General features: G+C 35.6%; 1 protein-coding gene across 1 annotated transcript in view; it reads left to right on the plus strand.

Moving 5' to 3' along the window:
* Positions 1 to 14,972, plus strand: part of LOC148129247 (vomeronasal type-2 receptor 26-like) — a 723,059-nt gene that overhangs the window by 658,291 nt on the left and 49,796 nt on the right. The gene's annotated exons all lie outside the window — the stretch shown is intronic.

Here is a 14,972-nt window from a genome sequence, read left to right on the forward strand (position 1 = left end):
GACAGATCACAACAGAGAGTTCTGACAAAATATGGTCCACTGGAGAAAGAATGTCAACCCACTCCAGTATCCTTGCTAAGAAAACCCCATGGACCGTATTAAAAGGCTACAAAGATATGACACCGGAAAATAAGCCCTTCAGGCTGGAAAGTGTCCAATATGCTATGGGGAAGACTTGAGAGCAATTGGCAGGTAGATCCATAAAGTGTAAAGAGGCTGGATTAAAGCTGAAAGGACACTCCAGTTGTGGACATGTCTGGTGATGAAATGAAAAGTCGGATGCTGTACCGAACAATTTTGTATGAAAGCTGCAATGTAAGATCTGAATCAATGTAAGCTCCATGTGGTCAAGCATGAGATGGCAAAATTGAATATCAACATCTCGAGAATCAGTGAACTAAAGTGGAAGGGAATCAGCTAATATACTTTTGAGTATAGTGTGGAGTGATGACTAGATTTATGGGATTGGATCTGTGTAGACAAGTATTATGGATGAGATTCATAACAATGTACAGCGGGCAGCAACTAAAGCCATCCCTAGGAAAAGAAATGAAATGAAACACAGTGGCCATATAAATAACTGAGGAAAGAAGAAAAGGTAAAGGAGAATGGGAAATATATACCCAACTGAATACAGATTTCCAGGACAAAGCACGATTAGATAAGAATGCCTCAAATGAACAATGCAAAGGAATAGAAGACAATATAATGGGAAAGATTAGAGATCTCTTCTAAAGAAATTAGAGATATAAAGGGAACATTTCCTGCAAAGATGGCACTATAAAAGCAAAAATGGGACTTAACAGAAGCAGAAGGGATTAAGAAGATATGGCAATAATACACAAAACAACTATACTGTACCAGAAATATTTTAATGTCCCTGATAACCACATTGGTGTGATTGCTGGCCTCAAGCCATACAGTCTCTATTGTGAAGTCTAGTGGGCCTTAGAAAGCATTACCAACAACAAAGCTAGCTGAGGTTACAGGATTCTAGCTGAGCTCTTTAAAATCTTAAAAGATGATGCTGATGACAAGAGTGCAAAGGTTAATGTGAAACTCATCATTAAAAAAAAATAAGATTATGGCAACTGGTTCCATCATTTTCTGGCAAATAGATTGGGAAAAAATGAAAGCAGTGACAGATTTTATTTACTTGGGCTCCAAGATCACTGCAGATGGTGACATGAAATTAAAAGGCATTTGCTCTTTGGGAGAAAAGCTATGGCAAACCTAGACAGCATATTAAAATGCAGAGACATCAGGGGTCCCCAAACTTGGCAACTTTAAAACTTGTGGACTTCAACTCCCAGAATTCTCCAGCCAGCTATGTTGGCTGGAGAATACTGGGAGTTGAAGTCCACAAGTCTAAAGTTGCCAAGTTTGAGACCTCTGGTCTATATAGCCAAAGCTATTGTTCTCCTATGTATCGCTCTGAGTGTTGCACCATAAAGAAAGTTGAGTGTGAAAGAATTGATGCTTTCAAATTGGGATATTGAAGAAGATTCTAGAGAGTCCCTTGGACTATAAGAAGATCAAATCAAATAAAGGAAATCAACTGTGGCTGTCCTTTGGAAGGTCAGATAATGAAACTGAAGTTCAAATGCATTGGCCACCAAATAAGAAGTGAAAAGTAATTGCAAAAAGACCTTGATGATGGGAAAGATTGAAAACTAATTACTTTAGATAGGAGAAACCTTTCTGTTAAAGTTGTTGACCTTCTGTCTTCCTTGTGGTTTTAATCATGCTAATAAATGAGCTATTTTCCATCCAAATTTGGCAGTGGAATTTTTTCGATTTAAAAATAATAACATATAGACAATGTTTACATAGTGTTAACAGAAACACATATATACTACACAAACACATTATTGAAACAAAATAGCAAAAGGAAAATATTATATATCTACATATTTGATACTCTTCATGAATCACTACATTGTCCTTTTGCTTATTTTTGAGCTTCAAAATAGTTTTATGGGTATGCTTTGCAACCAATTCTCATTAGTAGTTTTGGGCCGTATTGCTTTGAAAGTTATGAACACTAGAAAACTTTTCCACCATCTGCCTGGAAATATATGTCCTGGTGAAGGGGCTTGCACAGCTCAAAAAAGCTATGAGCTAAACCATGCAGGACAGGCCATAATGGAGAGTTCTGACAAAACATGTTTCAATGGAGAAGGAAATGGCAACCCACTCCAGGCTCCTTGCCTAAAAAGCCCACAGACAGAACCAAAGAGCAAAAAGATATGATGAGAAAGGTGAGCCCCTCTGGTCAAAAGGTGTTCAATATGCTACTGGGGAAGAAAAGAGGACAATTACAAATAGCTACAGAAAGAGTAAAGAGGCTGGGATAAAGCTAAAAGGATAGTCCTACTGTGGACTATCCCTTGACTCATGGTCAAGCATGAGATGGCAAGATTGAACATCAGCATCATGAAAATTAGTGAACTAATGGGATGGGTGAATTTAATTCATGTGACCATTATATCTACTACATCTAAGAATCCCTTGGAACAAATGGAGTAGCCCTCAAAGTCAATTAAAAGTGAGTAAAATAATACTGGGGTACAATCTCAAAAATGACAGAATTATCTCAGTCCAAATTCAATGCAAACTATTCAATATCAGAGTAATCCAATGCCTCAACCTCAGGACAATGGAAATAATCAGAGCTCTGTTTAAGAAAATTGGAGCTACCAAGGGAAGGATTTTTACAAAGATGGCATGATAAAGGACAAAAATGATAAAGACCTAATAGAAGCAGAGGAAATTCTCCAAAGCACCTGAGAACAGAACACAAAGCAATGGATGGAAACTAATCAGGGAAAATCAACCTAGAAAAAAGAAGAAATTCCATGATAGAACAATTAATAGTTGGAACAACTTGCCTCCAGAATACCTCCAAGGTTCCTTCCAAATCTGTTATTCTATTCTAAATTAAGAAGAGGTAGTAAGAATATACAGATGAACTATACAAGAAAGATCTTAACGTCCTTGATAACCACGATGGTGTGATTGTGATCTCCAACCAGACATCCTATATTACAAAATCAAGTGGGCCTTAGGAAGTATTATCAAGAACAAAGCCAGCTGAGATGACAAAATTATAGCTGAGATATTTAAAATCCTAAAAGATAATCTTTTAAAGTGTTGCACTCAATATGCTAGCAAATTTGGAAAACTCAATTAAGCTCAGTTTATGTTCCAATCCCAAAGAAGGGCAATGCCAAAAGATGTTCAAATTACCATACAACATTTGCACTCATTTCACAAGCTAGCAAGTTCATGGTCAAAATCCTACAATGTAGGCTTTAGAAATATGTGAACCAAGAACTACCAGAAGTATAAGGTGGGTTTCATATAAGCAGAGGAACTAGATACCAAATTGCCAACATTCACTGGATTATGGAAAAAACCAGGGAGTTCCAGGAAAACATTTGCTTTTGCTTCATTCATTATGCTAAAGACTTTGTGTGGATGACAACAAACTGTAACAAATTTTTAAAAAGATGGGAGTATCATACCATCTTATCTGCCTCCTGAGAAACCTGTATGAGGGTCAAGAAGCAACCAGACATGGAACAAGTGATTGGTTCAAATTAAGGAAAGGAGTATGACAAGGTTGAATATTGTCACCTTACTAAATACTATATACTCTATATTCACCTTACTACATACTATACACTCTATATTCAGAGTGTATCATGTAAAATGCCAGGATGGTTGGATCTTAAACCAGTTATTATGATTGCTGGGAAAAATATCAACCTCAGATATACAGACAATACCACTCTAATGGCACAAAGTGAAGAGGAACTAAGACTCTCTTGATGAAGGTGAAACAAGAGAGTGAAAAAATTGGCTTGAAACTCAACATACTTTAAAAATTCTTAAGATCATGGCATCTGGTTCCAACATTTTCTGGCAAATAGAAGAGGGAGAAAATGGAAGCAGTGATAGATTTTATTTTCTTAGGCTCCAAGATTACTGCAGATGGCAACTGCAGCCATAAAATTCAAAGATGCTTGCTCCTTGGGAGGGAAGCCATGACAAACCTAAAAAAGCAGAGAAATCACCTTGCATGACAATGGTCCATATATTCAAAGCTATGGTTTTCCCAGTAGTAATGTATGGAGAAGTGAACCATCTGTAGCCATCATTATATCTTGAGAGTTTTGATAATGAATTACATAGGCATTTAAGAGGTATAAGAATATAACTCATTTTTGTTTGTTTTATATTTTTTCCTGGCAGGTAACTCATATTCTGTTATTGCCATAATATTTAATTATTTACTCAGTCTCCTTCTACAGTGCTTTGGAAGATACCTGCCAGGCTTCTTCAAGTAAATATTCTTGTCTCATATTTTTTATTTTTGTCCTCTCTTTTGACTTGGATGAAATTATGGTATACAAAGCATGTGCCAAAATGTAAACTGCATTGTAGATACTATAACTGTGGCCAGACATCCTTTTGTCAAATACGCTAACAGGTAGAGTGTCTAGTTTTTCCTCCCCAATGCAGATCTCCTCATCTTTTTCTTCTACAGTAGAATTTGAGAAATCACAATTAAACACATTTTTCCAGAAGATTCGGATAAAGTTATCTTTATTTTCTGAGAGGGGTTTTATTTCCTTCAAAAATTTCTGGAATCCACTAGGGAAATTTGTATGAACAGCAAATGACAGAGTTCCATGGAGGAAATTTATGTCACAAACTCTTAGAAAACCAGGAGAAGCAAACTCCATCTGGACTGTCATAATCCACACTCGGCTTTCAATTCTTACATCATAAAATTGTGAGAATTGGAAAATTGTTCTTAAGACACTCATAGTGTGTATTTCACCTTGTACAATAACAGTATTGGAACTACTTCCTGTGACAATATGTGAAGTTAGGAACCATTCTGTTGCACTTTCAGCAATATTATTTGAAAAAGTTATTCTGGGCATTATTTCTAAGAATTCCATGCAAATACCCTTCTGAGAATATAAGGGAAGTACATGCTGTACAAACTCATTTCCATTGTCATCATCAGAAATAATTACACCAATCCAGGTCCACCAGAAATGCAGTAGCAACTCAAGAATACCCATGGGACTCATTGGGAAGCAATGATGGGACTCATTGGGAAACATCTGGTGGAAAAAATCTTCTTTGGTTTTGTCTTTTATTATTGAAGAAGACCCATATAAGATCTTGCCAAAAAAAATGGGAAGAAGTCACAGTTAAAATTAATCTTTGCATACTTTTAGTAGAAAGACAGAGCTGTAGAAAGAACTGGTTTCATTCTTTTTTTTTTTTTTTTTTTTTGGATCATTTAAATATTTCTTATGACAAGTTTCCCATGCAATATATATTTTGTAGACCATGGGTATTTCAGGAAATATTAAGACATTTTACTAACAAACAGCATTCATTGCAACCATTATGCATAACATTGGAATTTCCAAGGCTTTTTTCAAAAAGGCCAGTGTTTCTCAGCAAATATGGAATTTATAGTAACATATACAATATATATAAAATAAATAAACATATATAACACAATCCAATCCAAAACCCAATCCACAAATAAACACAACCCAGACAAATATTGATATCCCAATCCTCATCAGAGAAGCCGTTGAGCGTGAACGGAAACGTCCAAACGCCATCTTATTTGGTCTAGAAGACATCAATGTCAATGATGACATCACAACTGTCCGAAACATCATCAGAGATTATCAAGCATCAACCATCTCCGCTGATGAAATACTTGACATTTCCGCATCGACCGAGAGCTCAAAAATAGAGACAGCTCTGTGGCCCACGCTTGTGCAGGGTCATTTGCAAAAAATGAATCAAGCAAACGTAAATTCATTTATACTATAAACTCACTGCCAAAACCAACACCAACCATAAGAACCTCCGTTGCCGCCCTGACCTAACCATACAGCAATGTGCCCGCTCCCGTGTACTCCGCATCGAACTCAAAAACCGTCTAGACAATGGAGAGAAGGACCTGTACATTGACTACCATGCTGACTGTATCAAAAGTAAGCCACGCAACCCAATACTCAGCTTTTACCCTCAACCACAACCCTACCTCAACCCATCCACCATCACCCAAGACTAGGCACGCACGCCCCCAACTACCTCAATTCCAACTACTGCCAGCCTTAAATGCAAACTACTCAATGCAAGAAGCTTCGTGAATAAAAATACCTGAATTTCTCTTCCTCCTAAATATGGCTAACTTTGACATTATATTTGTCTGTGAAACATGGCTCAATGCATCTCTCCCGACTCCATTACCACAGTAAGAGACTATCATGTTTACCGATCAGATCGTGAAAATCGTCGAGGAGGTGGTGTTGCTATATTCTATAAAAAATCCTTACATCTAAAAATATCCAAGTTACCCAGGAGCTTGCCCTTCCTGAAACCATCATCTGTGAACTATCCTTAAATCTCACAATTCGATTCTTACTATGTTACAGAGCACCTGATTATGACATCGAACATGTAAACAAGCTAAATACATTACTAACATGGGCTGTATCCTGCCCATACCCTTTTATCCTTCTTGGTGATTTCAATCTACCTCATATTGACTGGATCCTAAATGATTGTACAACTGAAATCATACACACAACCTTCTACAATGCTATTACAAATCTGGGACTGGAACAACTAGTAATCAACAACACTAGACTAAACAACTGCCTCGATCTCATCTTCTGCAACAGTTTGAATTTAATTTACGGAATACAAACTAAAGAACCCTTTTCCAGTAGTGACCACAATATGATTGACTTTTGTCTCAACATACGTCCACATAAAAATCACCACAATGATGTAATCCCCTATTGTAACTTCAAAAAAGGCAACTATGATCTTATAGACAACGATCTCTCATCCCTTGATTGGCAATCTCTATTCACTGGATGCAATACCGTTGAAGACCATTACAACATATTTTTACTTGCAGTCAAAAGAGTCATCAAACTATATGTTCCAACAACAACTCCCAAAACAAAACAAAAAAGCAGATTACCCATATCAATAAGGAAACTTCAATCCAAAAAGAGATCACTCTGGCGGAAAAACAAATCTGGTCACGTTGCCAATTTTAAAAACCGATACAAAAATTTATGCCACCAGATAAAGACTGAATGCACCAATTATCACATTAAACAAGAGGAAAACCTTCTAAGCACCAATTCCACCCGAGCTTTTTACAATTTTGTAAACAACAAACTAAAAGACTCAAGGTCCATCCCTCCCTTGATAGGACCTGATGGTAAAGACTACCATGACGACACCATTAAAGCCAACATCTTTAACACATTCTTCGCTCGGTATTTGTAAACAGCAATGGATCATGCCCAGTATTTCCTAGCCGTACCACAGATAACAACAATGATCTAATACATATCGATTTCACAGAAGACAATGTTGAAAAATCACTACGCAATCTAAAACCATCTCTATCTATTGGACCGGATGGAATATGTGCCTACTTCTTAAGAAAGCTATCCACTGCCATAGCCAAACCTCTAAGCATAATCTTTGAAAAATCTTTCAGGACCAGCTCCTTGCCTAACCTATGGTCACAAGCCACAGTCATCCCCATCTTCAAAAAGGGAGACCCAAGCCTAGTTGACCTCTGCGATCATATTAAGAGCAATTGCGTTCTCTTCGCTGATGATGTAAAGCTGTTCAATACCACAGACAATACTACTACCCTACAAAAAGACCTAGACTATGTATCTGAATGGTCTAACATATGGCAACTTCAAATCTCAACAAATAAATGCTCTGTCTTACATATTGGCAAAAAAAATCAGAAAATAAAATACAAGCTGAATAGTCAAGATCTTGTTGATGACCCAAGCTCTGAAAAGGACCTTGGAATACTCACCTCTAATGATCTAAATGCTAGAGCCCACTGCAACTACATAGCCAAAAAGGCATTAAGAGTTGTTAACCTAATCCTACCTAGCTTTTTCTCTGGTAATATCACACTACTAACCAGAGCATACAAAACATTGCTAGACCAATACTCGAATACAGTTCATCAGTCTGGAACCCTCATTACGTATCTGATATTAGCACAATTGAGAAAGTCCAGAAATATTTCACAAGAAGAGTTCTCCACTCTTCTACTCATTGTAGAATACCTTATGCCACCAGACTTGGAAATTCTAGAACTAGAAAACCTTGAATTACGCCTGTCTTCGGTCTGACTTAAGCATGGTATATAAAATCATACATTGCAATGTCCTACCTGTCAATGAATACTTCAGCTTCAACCATAACAACACAAGAGCACACAATAGATACAAACTCAAAGTAAACCGCACCAAACTTGATTGCAGGAAATACGACTTCAGCAATAGAGTGGTCAATGTCTGGAATACTCTACCCGACTCTGTAGTCTCTTCCCCAAACCCCAAAAACTTTAACCTTAGACTGTCTACTATTGACCTCACCCCTTTCCTAAGAGGTCTGTAGGGGGCGTGCATAAGCGCACCAACGTGCCTACCGTCCCTGTCCTATTGTTTCTCTTATTCTTTTATTTTTCTTATGTGTACCCATTCATGTATTCACAACTATGTATACACTTATACTTATTATTTTGTAAACAATTGGCAAATCAAATAAATAAATAAATAAATAAATAAATAAATAAATAAATAAATAAATAAATAAATAAATAAATAAATAAAATAAAATAAAATAAAATAAATAAATAAATATAGATGGATTGCCAAATATAGGCAATCCTTGCTTAACAATGCTAAATTACAATGCCCCCCACAAAGGTACTTCAAACTCAGTTCTAGATTTCTGATTGTGTCACGCCCTCTATAGTTACATGAGTGTATTTCAAGGCATTTTGCAAGCAACTCACATTTTCAACTGATTGCAGCATTCCACAATCATGTAACAGAACTTATTAAGTCCAATTTTGGAAACTGTCTGGCCACATACGTGCTTTTACCTACACTTGTCATGACTTAGGACAGAAATTCCAGGATCCCTTACAATCATAAGTCAACATCTTCCTATATTCTAATGATGTATTTATTTTAAATACATCAAAGTGTGCCAATTTATTGAGCATCCAACTATTTTCAGTGCTTCATAAATACAGTGCATCATCTACAAAACTAACAAGATTTCCATTTTCTCTCTCCCACTTACAAAAGTAACTTAACTGTAATGAACCTATATATTTCACATATTTTTTTTCTTTTTACCTGTGGAATCTTGTAGGTGCTCAAGATGTTTGCCATGTGGAAACAGACTTCAGAAGTAGGTCCCCCAATGACTCCCAAAACATTATTCTGAATATCACATTTGTAATTAGAGATGAACTTGTCCTGAGTGGTTAGAAGTTCCATTGAGGCAAGATAGGTCCACTTTGCAAAAAATAGCTGTTTAAGATGTGGAAACCCAAACTGACATTGGGTAAGAGTTGGGTATTCTCATTGAGTTCCTTCACAGCAAATACCAAGGCCAGGATGTGCTGGTAATTCTTAGTGAACATTCTAGGTTATGAACAATAGATCTTATTACTAATTCTATCTTGACACCATCATTTTCGTAACTGGCTTAAAAATAAGAGACTAACTGTATGGAATAGGTATGAAACATACTATGTAAGAAATACAAGCCAATGGATGAAATTCATCATAAAAATATAACAAAATGTTCCAAATATGAAAAGACAAAACACAAATATTGTTTTCTTCATGTGATTATGTCTAACATTCATGCTAGGAGATGATAACAGGAAACTTCTGAATGCTGAAGATATTGTCATACCTTTGCAATTTTCAATTTTCAAGAAAAATAAAAAAATAGATTTTTTTTAATATTGCAAAGTACTAAATAAAATCTGCCATCTTCTTCTCTTATTTTATCTAATTTGGAGCTCTGGATTAAACTCCTACATGAATGTTACCACTGTGAAATCTATCAATCTAGACATATAGAAGAGGTATTTTATTTTTCAGCCTAAGCTACTTACAAAAGGCCATCAAAAGTTTCGTCAGAAGGTGCTTTCTGAAATGTTACTGGACTTGAGAAAATGTAGACTTGAGAGGTAATGCTAGCGATGATAAAATCCCCAGGCTGGTAATACTTGTGGACAATAGGCAGAGGTTAATAGGACACTTAGGCAGCGGAATCTTTCTCTGACCATAAAGTAAAACTGCTAGGACTATCATGAGTGCCAAATATAACATGATGTTAACTGAAAAGTCTTCCTGCTTTATTCCATTTAGTCTAACCCCTCACTGATTTTTTTTTAAAATATTGGTAATTCACATGGCATTACTCAGCTGATTAAAAGCCAGAATCATATAGAATCAACTACCAATAAACTTTGTATTCTTATCTCTCATGAAAGGGAACATGAGATCATTGTTCATAGCAAAACAATGAAATGTTAGAGTACTTGATTGTCCTTTTTATCCTCCTATCCTGAGGGAATGTTCATGAACCAGGAAGATTCTGTATGTCATAAATTATGGTTACTGCATAATTGCAGTGTGATGGGGGATTATTTACCAATTTTGAGTGCCATTTCTCTTGAAAAGTTTCAAAACTCCACATGTTGATGTTTATGTCACTTCAACTGACATCTTCTCAATCTAACCTCTTTTAATGATTTTAACAGCAAACAATAGGCCAAAGGAAGAAGCACAAGGTGTATTATGACTCACAACAAAATAAAACCAGGACAAATGGAAATGAAATAAAGAACAAAAGACCTACCACTTTGTAGAATAAACAACATTTCCATTTGCAATACTAAGCAAAATTCAATGAGTTTTAATATAGAACAATTTTCAAATTTTTAATATGTGGGTAATCTCAGCTTTCCTGGACTAAATATTAAGTAGCTGATTTATCAAGGTCATATAAAATATGTGAAATTGTTCATGTTTAATTCCCCAAGTCAGTAATAACTATGGTCTTTCAAGAGAAACAGGGCATATACACACCACAAAATGTTTTAAAAAGGAAAACATATCTGGTCTTCATAATATTTACTATTTTTCACCGTACTATTCTGAGAAGATGAAGACTGACTTCATGATCAGGTGGGAAATAATTCTGAGCTACTATCACAACACTGATGAACTTACATGAAGGAAGAATATCCTTGCTTTTCTATGCTGGTTTTAATGTTTGGGGACATACCCTGAATCAAGGATTAGTAGAATGTAGATATGGTGTGTTTGCATGCCTAATAACTCCCATGATTCAAGGTAGCTTGGTTAAAAGCAGAGCAAACATCAATGAGATGACCAGGAATTTGCCAATGTAATTTTAATATTGAGGTAATTTTTCCTCAAAGCTCCTACAGTTCACCATATTTATGTATTCTCCATATTATTACATAAAACCATTTAGAAGGAAGGAAAAAGATGAAAATATTATTTCAATGGAATAGAAGGTTCATTGTTTATATTGCATTTATTAAAGTAAGGGTAGATATCCCTGGGATCATATATTTTTTCACCGGTTTCTTTGATGGTCCAAAGTAGGAGAAATTAATAACTGTCTAAAGCATTCAAAAGGAAGAAGAGATTTCCCATGACTTGCAATGGTTTCATGCTGGATCAGTTCCACTTTTTAAGTGGTCTTTGGTGAATGTATCTTTCATAAAACTAGTCATGGAATTATATTTCTTCTTTCTTGCCTCTTATTAACTGTTTTTTAGTATTCAGATCAGGCCTTAGTAAAATGACAAAGCATTTGGGGAAAAAGATGCAGCCCAGTAACCCTGCACTGGGAGATAACATGGAAAAGATCTCCACAGCCACTATGTATTTTCCCTTGGTGCTCAAATATGTTGGAAAAAATGACAACCAAACATTGCAGAAACACAACAGGCTGAAAAAGATAAACTTGGCAAAAGATAAACTTGGACTTGATTTTTCTGCCACTAAGTTCATATCAGCATCTGGATATGGGGGTGAGGTTACAAGCCATATAGCACAAATAGTGATTTGAATGAGGGAACAAGAAAAAACAGTGTAATTATCTAATGGTTTGCCTAGTAATTGCCTCATCTGTGTACCTGGCATTAAAGCCATGAAAACTAAAATCACAATGATGGTTTTGGCCAATATACAAGAAATGGCTACTGAGGAGACAATCCCAAAAGCAGTTTGTCACAAAAAACAGGTTACTTGTTCAGGTTTTCCAATGAATAATAAACTGCAAAGGAATGAGAGCACAAGGGAGATGAGAAGAAGGCAGGTGATATTCTGGTTGTTGGCCTTGACTATGGGAGTGTCCTGGTATTTGATGAAGATCCCAAGCACCACAGTGGCAATGCAAGCAAAGACAATTGCTGTAATGGCCAAACTGATACCTAAAGTGTCTTCATAAGACAAGAAAACTATCTGCTTTGAAAGGCATGAATCATGGTTGTTATTTGGATACTTTCCTTCTGGGCATGGCAAACAATCATCCATATCTGTGAAAATGAATGAATGAATGAACTAATGAATTCATAAATTACTATTATTATTACGTAGAAGATACCATATTAATGAAAACATATGTAATGTTGAAAGTAATAATAATTTAGTACAATAAGCTCTGGTTTAATGCTTCAATTGGAGGCTCCCTGAGTGTTTTGAAATTATTAGCTATGGTAAGGAACTTAGCTAGGATTAGTTAGTTAGTTAGTCTACTTTATTATCATTGCACCTTGTACAATGAAATCAAACACCATCTTCAGTGCACATCATGACCATGACCATTACCATGAAAATAGACACAAACACACATCCTTCACTCTCCACACATTGAACTGAAAACCCCCAGCACTAACACTGCACTATACAAAATTCTATGCAGAATTCAAAAGAGCTACTGCCCTGGGATAGAATCTGTTTTTCAGCCTATTTGTCCTTGTTTTTATTATTCTGTACCATCTGCCTGATGGTAATAATTAAAAAAAAGGGGGGGGGGTGTTTCCCAACAGGAGATGGATCTTTGAGAATGTTTTGAACTTTCATGGGTCTCTTTTTTTTTCACCTTTTTTTAAGATGGGAACCACATCAGCTGTTTTCCAGACCTCTGGTAGTTCCACAGTGCTCCAGGATTTTTGAAAGACCCGAAACTACTTACAACTCAATTTTGGTGTTCTGATGGTGTCACTGCCTCCACAGTCACATGACTGCATTTCTAGCATTGGGCAGCCAAGTCACTTTTACATCTCATTACAACATTCTACAAACACGCGGCACAATTTACAATGTTCCTTACTGGAAACTGGCCAGTTACAGTACATATGTACCTCAACGAATACTTTTCATAACTTATGACATGAATTCCAGGAATAAGTCAAGGACTACCTATATTTAATTTATAAGTACAAATAAGTGTGGCAACCTTTTTAAGCATCCAACAATAGATTGATCAACTACCATTTCAGTGGTTAATAAATTACATTACCCAACAAACTAATAAGATTTCTATTTTCTATCTGCCATTTACCAAAGTACCTTAAACATCGTTTTATATCTTATTTATACCTGTGGAATCTTGTAAGCACTCAAGATGTTCATCATGTAGAGACAAACTTGAGAGTAGGGTCCCCCAATGACTCCCAAAATCTTGTTCTGAATATGACATTTGTAGTTAGGGATGAGCTTGTCCTGAGTGGATAGAAGTTCCATTGAGGCAAGATAGATCCACCTTGCCAAAAAATAGCTATTTAAGACGTGGAAGCCCAAACTGACATTGGGTAAGAGTTGGGTATTCTCATTTATTTCCTTCATAGCAAATACCAAAGCCAGAATATGCTGGTAATTCTGAGTGAACATCCTAGGTTATGAGCAATAGATTCCAGATTACCACATTCTTTAGATCTTATCACTAATTCTATCTTGACATGATTATTTGCATAGTTGCCCCTTGAAAATAGAAGGCTTATTGTATGGAATAAGTTTAAAACATACAATGTCAGATATACATTAATAACATAAATTCACCCCAATGGATTAAATTCACCATCAATGCAAAACAAAATGTTCCAGAAATTGAAAAGACAAAATGCAGATATTGTTTGCCTCCAAGAAACATATATATATAAATAACAGGGCACCCATTTCTGTTAAAGCAATGGAAATTGAGGCAAAAATATACAACAACTGTACAGAGTAAAAAATACAGAGAAATAGTAATTTATATCAAACCATCTGCCCTGGAAGATTTGGATTTGTTAAAAGAGAGCAAGGAATATATTAATCTAAAAATATGAAAGTAAAAAAAATAAAACAAACATGCTGGCTTCTACATATGCTCCAAATAAAAGTGAAAAACATTATAATATATTGCAAATTAGCAGATATTTAAAAGTAATGCATTGTTTTCCCTTTTCTTTCTTTGCTTTCTTTTCTGCTTATGATCTTTTTGTACAATATTTTAATATTGTTAAACTTGCTTTGACCAACTCCTTTTCCATTTTAAAAGGCATGATTATATATGCAATGTATATATGTGAAGAGATATCTATGTTTATTATTATGAATATTATATTCTAATTGAATGCATACATTAGATAGATAGATAGATAGATAGATAGATAGATAGATAGATAGATAGATAGATAGAGAGACAGATAGATAGATATAGATGATGTAGATAGAGATAATTAATGATTGAACTCGAGAGGGTGATGATAGATAGATAGATAGATAGATAGATAGATAGATAGATAGATAGATAGATAGATAGATAGATAGATAGATAGATAGATAGATACAGAGGTGGTATTCAGCAGGTTCTGACCAGTTATACAGAACCGGTAGTGGAAATTTTGAGTAGAACTGGGAAATTTTGAGTAGAACTGGCAAATACCCAATCTGACTGGAGATTTACAGTATAAAAATTATCTGACCACATAGAAGATATATTTGATTTTTCAGGCTAAGGTACTTACAAAAGGTCATCAA

The sequence above is a fragment of the Notechis scutatus genome, chromosome Z, assembly GCF_049901735.1.
Source record: "Notechis scutatus isolate UNSWTSFEM ecotype Mainland chromosome Z, rNotScu1.2, whole genome shotgun sequence".
Taxonomy (NCBI): domain Eukaryota; kingdom Metazoa; phylum Chordata; class Lepidosauria; order Squamata; family Elapidae; genus Notechis; species Notechis scutatus.